This window comes from Talpa europaea (genome assembly GCF_964194135.1).
Source record: "Talpa europaea genome assembly, chromosome: 9".
NCBI classification, from domain to species: Eukaryota; Metazoa; Chordata; class Mammalia; order Eulipotyphla; family Talpidae; genus Talpa; species Talpa europaea.
Genome location: NC_140076.1, coordinates 13,492,586 through 13,501,316, shown reverse-complemented (window position 1 = coordinate 13,501,316; position 8,731 = coordinate 13,492,586).

Sequence of the window (8,731 nt, the reverse complement as noted above, 5' to 3'; positions counted from 1 at the left end):
TGCTTGGTCACTTTGGGGAAATCAGCAGCCGCTGGGAGCTGGACAGTAAGGAGAGGATGGCTGGTACCTGGGATGCCAAGTTCAGCAGCTGGTCTTGAGTCTATAAGCAAGAAGAGGCCAGGAACCATACCTGAGAAGATGGGACCAGACCAGAGAAGAAAACTGAGACACTGTGGCTTGGCCGGAGCCAAGAGTTTATTGTCAGGAAAAAAAGGGTTAGGGGGAAAATACTCCAGGGAGAGTTGCTTCCCACTTCCCAAATCTCAGTGGGTCTAGAGAAGAAAATGTCAACAGTGCCTCCTTCTGGACGGACCCAGCATTACAATACCTGTCTTAGAAATAGCAAGTGAGGGGGACATGTTCCAGAATGTTCCAACTGGACTAGCACAGTTGGACAACTATCACTGCTATGCTGCTTGTATTAAGAGCTTACCAGGTCTTAGGTATTGTGTATTTTGTTGACCTGTCTCATTTAGTCTTCCTAACAACCCTATGAGATAAAAACTGTTGTTAACCCTGTTTTCAGATGAGACAACTGAGTCAGGGAGAATAAATCTTTTTCCTGAGGTCTCAAGTTAGTTTGCAGCAAGATCAGCTTTCTAGCCCAGGTCTCACTGATTCAAAAGTCCATATGGTTTTAACTACATTCTTAGCCCTTCCATCAAGTCCTAGGACGATGGTGAGCTTTCATCTTTGTATCGTCTCTACTTAGTTGGTAGTGGCTGCCTAGAGCTCTGGGTTGAGAAGGATTCTGAGTGCCATGATGAATTAATGATGTCTGCCGGGGCGCTGGAAAGGATGTGGCAGATGCATGTCAGGTAGGTTTTCATCCTCTGACCTTCCAACCCATTGTCCAGTGTGAGCTTTACAGGACCCCAAGAAAGGGTTCAAGACTCAATCCCCTCCATGATCTAAGAGGCATCTCAAGCTTACCGTGTCAAAATATGAACTCCTCATTTGTACCTCCCAACCCTCCTCATGCTCTCTTCCCCTTCCAAGCACAGAGCATCACTGGGCTCTGTCTTCTCAAGTCAAATGCCTTGGCATTAGCCAGGTACTCTCTTCCTCTCATACTTTACGCCCAGGTTCTCAATAAATCTCATTGGTTCTATCCTCAAAATATACCCAGAATCCGACTATTGCTCATAACTTCATAGTCACCATCTTCCCTGGACTAACACAGCAGCCATTTAACCAGTTCTTGCTACATCCGTGTCCTCTGCAAACTCTGGTCTCCACATTGTAGGCAGAGTCCGTAGGTCTTCTTGGTTCTCAAAGTACTTTCACACATGTTACAGCGCCCCCCGCCACTCCCCCCCTGCCCCCTGCCAACACACACATGCGAAGGGCAGGGAAGGAGCATCCTATCTGACAGATGAGAAAACTCAAGACTCTGAGCAGTGATGTTATTGGCCCAAAAATACCCAACAGGGAGGCTATGGTCTAGGACTCTTCCCATGAAGCAGTCCATGGGTTTGGTCTTCCAGATGCCCTCCATCTCCTAGAGCTTCCCGTGCATGGCTGGGGTCCCCGAGAGAATGAAGGAGGTCAAGAAAGGAGGCTGTCAGAGAAGCCAGGAGAGATGATCGTCACTGCCTCAGAGGACCCACCTGAAATATCTTGATCTAATGCACACAACTGCTCGCAGTCAAGGTCACTTTCCTCCGGTGTGTGGTGCCTCCTGGTGCTCACAATTATGAAGTGCAGCTGACTGTCAGCCTTTTGGGCTTTAAGAGTTGAGGTGGTGCCTAGGGACGCCACCCTCTGCGAGGAGCTCCCTCCTAGTAGGGTCTTCCATCCTGTAAAGTCTCGAGTGTGTGTTGTGGGGGGACAGGTGGGCTAGGGCAGGACATGGGTGCATCCCAAAGCCAACAACACTTCTGGACACTGTGCTTCACTCAAGCATTTCATAGTCCAGGCAGGGGTTGGAAGGGGAAGAAGGGACTCCTTGAGGACCAAGAAACCTTGTATTTCAGAGACAAGGAAAGAGGGGAAACCCCAAAAAAGCTGTGACCAAGATTCTCAGGAAGAGAGAAAAACACAGGATGCAGAGAGATGGTGCGTATTTGAAACATGCCCAGGACCAGCAATGAGACTAGATATTGCCAAGGCACACAGTAGATGGTGACCGAATGGCTCTAGTATTCAGACCCAATTCCCAAGTTCTTCCTCCACACCAGCAACCTGGAACTTCCAGAAAACCCCCGTGGAGACACAAATTAGCACAACAGTAAGAAAAATGATATTGGCAGAAAAATGTTGAGTTTGATGAGCTCAAAAGTTGACAGGATGTTGGAGAGAGGGCAGCCTCACCTATTCTGGTAGGAACTGGGTTGGCTCAGTCACTGTAGGGAGCAATTTGCTGTATCTGTTAAATTTTTGCCACGCACACACCATATGACCCAGCAGTACTGTCTACACCAGAGAAACACCAGCTCAAGTGTACACGGTGTACAAAGGTGAGCTGCTGGTCTTCTGTCATCATAAAAACTTACAAGTATTCTAAATATCCACCACTGGAGAACAGTAAAATAAAACATGGCACATCTGAACCTTGGAATACCTTGAGTCATGAACAAAGAAACAGTCTCCGTGGACAGACTGGAGAAGTTCTCCACAGAGTCATGCTGAGTGAAAAATGCCAGAAGCAGGTTGCAGATAGAATATGATCCAGTTTATATCAAAATCACAGACACACAATATCCTGTCTCTTCTACAGGTCTACAGAAAAAAGATCTGGAATAATCTCTGCCACACTCGTAACATCAGTTCACTGGGGTTGGGGGGCTGGGAAGTGCAGTGCTATTTTAACGTTTAAAGAAAAGCGCTCATCTGTTACTTGTATCATTAAATATTTATTATTTTAGAGAAAAAGACTGGCGACCCAGCAGCCCCACCTGGCCAGGCAGACAGGAATGGAGGGGGCTCTGAGCTGGGGGAATCCTCTGGGAGCAGAGGCCCGGGATGTAGCTAGGGGGTGGGGTGGGGGTGTAGAGGACTGAGGTTCGCAAGCTGCCGCCTCCGCTTTCCCAGCAGCAGCAGTAGGGGCCTCAGGGCCCTGGGCCGGGTCTCAGCTCGTGCAGCGCGGTCCCTGCACGCCCAGCGGCCAACACGCCTGGGAACCGCTGTCAGGTGCCTGGGGGCCTTCCCAGGCTTGGGAGAGCTGATAAAGGCAAGTTGGGGAAAAGCCTGACTGTTCTTACAGGAAAGGGGGGGTGGGTCTCCCCCTCCCTTCCACTCCCTGGGAGCTCTCACCCCCACCCTGCCATGGGCAAGGCCTCACACCTCAGGCCCCTCACTTGGCAGCAGGCAACCCAGAGGCTGCACTGGGAGAAAGAGAGGGCTTCCCAAGGTCAAGAGCTGAGCCAAGGTCAGAGATCTTGGGCGCTCTGAGGTTGCCATGGGCCTCTGGGGTATATCCCAGCTCCCTCTTTAGTAACATGCCTTTAGGGAAACACCTCCCCCCCCTTTATTAGAGATATAATTGACTTACTCTAAAATTCACACTTTTGCAGTGTACACTGTTCTGTGTATCCACACAGCCATGTGGCCATTACCACCATCTAAGTCCAGAACATTTTCTTCACGTGGAAAAGAAAGCTCAGGCCCACTCAGAGTCACACGTCATCCTCGTGCCTCCCAGGGGCCACGAATAGACTTAATGACCCTACGGGCTGTTCTCCACATTTCATATAAAAGAAATAATGTTCTACATCATCTTTTGTGTCTGGCTGCTTCCACTTAGCATAAATGTTTTCCAAGTCCATGCATGTCTGTAGGTCTTTGGCTTGTATTGCTGAATCCTAGTCCATTGTGTGCATAGACCACAACTGTTTATTTTTTCATCAGTGGATGGCAAGTTTGGTCGTTTCCACTTTTTGGCTATTGCGACCAATACTGTTTTAAACTCTCATGTATGTTTTCCAAGTGGCCACATTTTCACTTCTCTTGAACACAGACCTAAGAGTGAAATTGCCAAGTCATATGATAACTCTGACTTTTGAGGAACTACCAAACTATTTTCTGCGGCAGCTGCACCATCTTTCATTCCACAGCTGAATGTCTTAACCTGTCTGAATCTCAGTCTTCGACTTACAAAGCATCAATATTGATTCTGAGCTTATAAGCTTCTGTAGGAATTTGATGAGATAAAGCAGGGGAAATACTTAGCACATAGTTGGTGCTTGCTATGTGGGATTGTGATTATTAGACAACCTAGAAGACACCAAGCCTATTCACTTGGTGACCTTCAAACCTGACTGAGAAGCTACTCCTTATCTATTTGTTTACCCACTTCTTGAACATCCTGCAAAGACTATTTGAATTACTTTTACTGTGGAGTAAATTTCCTGCTTTTCTCTGTCTCTCTGTCTCTGTCTCTCCCTGTCTCTTGTCTCTCTCTGTCTTGTCTCTCTTGCTCTCACTCTCTTCCCACATGCAGCCTGGTGAAAGCACTCCTCCAGGTTTGCAGAAAGCAAACATTTCCTTGCAGACATCAGGCTGTAACCCAACAGGGTGGAGAGAAAAAAGATCCACATTTGTCTTTATAAGGGCACTAATCCCACTCCTGAGGGCTCCCCTGCATGACCTTATCACCTCCCACAGATCCCACCTCCTAATACCATCACATTGGGGGTTAAGACCTCAACTGATGAATTTGGAGGGACACAAACCTTCCCACCCATAGCAGCATTCTCATCTGCAAAGTGATCAAGTGTACACCCACTCCCAGAGCATCCTTTCTTGCCACTAAAGGCAGAGGGAGGGCTGACAAGAGTGACATCTGATAAGAAGGACTCAAAGAACTTAACATCTGAAAGGTTGACCTAGAGAGAACTTTATTTTATTCTGTGAGGCCCCAAAAGGAAAGACTAGATGATAGGGGGAAGTTACAAGGACGTAGGTCAACTTAAGGGGGATGTTCCTAACAGCAACTGTTAAGAAACAGAATTGACAGCCCAAGTAGCATCAAGATGCTCATTGCTCCAGGATTTTGGGGAGACTTTTAGGGTGGGAAGTTGGTGTGGATAATCTGTGAGGTCTCTGCACATGTCATCCTCTGTCAAAAGGGTATGTTTCCTTTGTCTGTGCAGCATCCATTCTTTGGGGGTGGGGAACAACCAATTCTTGCCTACTGGTGATTGAGGGACCTCAACCAGAGCTGACCCCTTCCACTCCAGGGATGGGTGTACTACCCAGACTGGCCAATGAAAGTAGCTCATTGTCCCTGACCACACTGATTGGCTCGTGGGATGGCTTGTCACCCACAGGCACCAATTGGAATCTTAGCCACACTACCCTTGAGTTTCCCATTCTGGCAAGTTTATAGCATCCCCTTTCTGCTTTGGACAGGTTGGGTCTCTGTTCTTGCCACTGGTAAAGTCTTAAATGACACTACCATATAAAATGTGCTGTCTCGCTCTTATATCAAGGCCTGCCTCTCTCCACACCTCACGCTGAAAGAACAGTAGCAAGAAAAACAAGAGTCGAAATGAGAGTTTCAAATCATTTAAAATCTTTTCTGTCTCTTTAAAAATGCCAAAAGGAATTCCAGAAGTTTTATAGTTTGCCTTGTCTGTTTTCACGCATCTCTTATCCAAGTCTGCTGATTTCTTCTCCAAATGTCCAATCCTGACGGCGCTTTCTCTTGCCCTCCTCTGCTGCCCTTTCCAAATGCATCCGCCTAATCTAGCTGGATCCTTTGCCAGCCCAGAGGGGAGAGGGAGAGGCTGTGAATCCCGACACAGGAATACAGTTTCATTCCCCTTTACTCATTATTACATGTTATTCTAAGGGCCCTTGGACTGGGTGTAATTGCTCAGTCCCATCTATGTGGGGAGGGGAGCTGTGAAGTCATACTCTCAGAAGGGACACTGGAGCCTTTTAAGTATGAGTCACATGCCAAGTTCAGCTCGGTAAACACTTACTAAACATGTACTAAGCATTTAGTAAACTTAGCTAGCGGGGTCAAATACGTAAGGCCTGGGAGTGGGGCTGAGATGTTTTGGGGCATGCAGAAGTGTGTTTGACTGAAACCCAGACATTGAAGGCCTGTTACTTAATCTTCATTGAATAAGTACAGTCTGCCAAGTCCTGAGGATATATGAGGCAGAGAGAGAAATCATTTCTATGAAATGGTGATTAAATGCTACCACGGAGACACATGTGGAACAAAGCAGTCAAGGGTTAAGGAAGTTTCCAGAGAAAATAACAAATGAGCTGAGGCTGACTATAAGACCCGGGGGGAGGTAAGTCTAGGAAGGAAATGTTGAATACAGTGTTTGAAAGGGCTGGGAGGAAAGAGAAATGGGAAGGGGAAAGGAAGAGGTGGAGAAGAGAGGTGAGGGGAAAAGGGAGGAGTTGCTCAGTGTGGCTTGGGCCCTGAGAAGTGCAGGTGAGCTTCCAAAGGTGCTTCATCGTGGAGGCAGTGGTGGAAGAGCGCCCCCTACCGTCAAGAGGTCTTGAGCCTCTTGCTGTGAAACCGACTTTCAACAAGAGCCCTACAGGCTGCTTAGGACTTGAGACGTGGCTTGTTCCAAACATCCAAAATTTCTTTTATGATTCTTCCACCCTATGGTGAGCTGGTGCCAACTGGTACAAGTTTGGGAGGGCAAATTGTGTACATCTCTTCCCTACTCTGTTCTCCATGACTTCATGTTGAAATTGACCTGGTGGAGGTAGCTGGCTGGGCGCTACCAAGTAGTTCTTGACCCTGGCCCCAGAGACCCATTTGTTAGGCATTTACCAACACAGCTGCTTACCTAATATTCAATTCAAAGAGGAGACCGATACTCTAGTGCTCATGAGAGTTTCATGCTGTGATCTTTGCAAATCAGGAAGGGATCGAAACTGAAACACTTGGTTTTTGTCTGCCCTTAACCATCTGAAGCTGAGTAGCAGAAGTTTCAAACCCACAGATTGTAAGCACAGCCAGGTTGAGGTCGAAACCTCAGCCCTGTCTGTAATTAGCTGTGTGACTTGGGTAAGCTCTAGGAGTTATATCTATTAACAGGGAATATTAATACCCTCATGGGGTGGTTTTGAGGATTAAATACTATAATATATGTCAACTAGAGTGCCTGCTGCACCAGAAAGACTTAGTAAATTTTAAAAGTTGTTGATACTGAAAGTTGTTTTAGGGGGAAAAAAAACCTCAGTAGAGTCATGCTTGTTTTATTCCAGAGTGGATTTATTATCAGTATTTGAGATACCTGAAAGAAGCTGAAATGGCACAAAAGACCTATGTTGGGGCTAGGTTATGGGAACTGCTGAGATTTGTGACCTGCAGCCAAGACAACTTTTTAAAAGACTTTAAGAGATGATGCAACTTGTCGGTGTTTATGGTCACCAAATGTCCTCACATGTTGATGTACCAAGGCATGCAGACACACAATTTCCAAATTTGAAATTATGGGCTGGATGGGTAAGGGAGCCAGGAGCCTGTAGCATACATTGTCAAAAAAAAAAAGAAGGTGCCCCATTCACAGGCATCAAGCAGGTGGAGCAGGTGGCAAAGTAAGACACCGCAGCTCCCAGTTCAGTGGGTTCCTGCATCTGAAAGAGCTGCATTTGCTTGGATGAAGTCTCAGTTTCAGGGTAATTCCAAGATGCGTGAATGTGCCTCCCACAAGGGCCTCTCTCATCGCCTTGCCCTTGAGGTCCAAACGTGGCCTCTGTGAGTCCTTTGAAGAAATGCTGGTTGAGCTGAAGGCATGATACAAATAGCAAACCATCCTGAAATTTCAAAATGTCTGTGCCCAGAGCCAAACTCAGGGCAATTTTGGGACTCACCAAGCTCTGTGAAAATGCATTCTCTCCCCCAAGAACTCCTGGATCCCAGCTGAGACCAACATATGCAGCAGAGATGAGCCCTAGGATTCTCTCTGCTGTATCTGGTCCTAGATCATGGGCTTGGTAACAACTGACCACCAGTCCCAGCCCATGGCTGACATCTGGGGAGTGAGCAGAACAGTTCCCCTGAGGCAGTGTGGCCATAGGGTGAGACAGGCCTGGGCCGAATCCAGGACCCAGCCCCTGCAGAAGCACTCTCAGAATGACAAGTTCCTCATTTGTATGAGGAGGCAAATGCAATACAAAGAGAGAAACTAACATAATTAATAAGTGAGCTATGATTATTTTTAGGGTAAAAGTGACTTTTCTTGTTGGAATTATATATCATTGAAGTACTAAGAAAATTAAACATGCACAAAAAAATATGTGTGTGCATGTGTGTGGAGAGAGAGATTATATCTCCTCACCACCCGAAGATAAGAATTGTAAACCTATTGGTACAGATGCCCCCAGGTCTGTATCTATACCTACAGACGTACATTTCTAGAAGGGCTGATATTTTCTGCTACTGCGTGTGTTATATCTTGAGTCACTACCTGTGCTTCTGCAACATCCTTTGTCATGACTAGACTAATCCCCAGAAATCCTGGTTGGTATCATGATTTGAAAGCAATTACTGCACAGCTCATACGAGCCACCACAGGCTTTGGTTTTAGAGGGACCAGCTTTCTCCGCAGCAAGCCCACGCAGCTCTGGAGGCCACGGCCAGCACCTGTAGAGAGTAACAGGACAGGCCGAGTGCCAACTCTTCGAGGGGAAGCATGCAGGTAAGTGCTTGGCTGAGTACATTGACCAGGCTCGGGTTCCACTGAAGGTATCTGAGATTGTGTTACACTTACCCCAACTCTTCGCTTAGTCCTGTTAAAAAGTCGCATCTTGG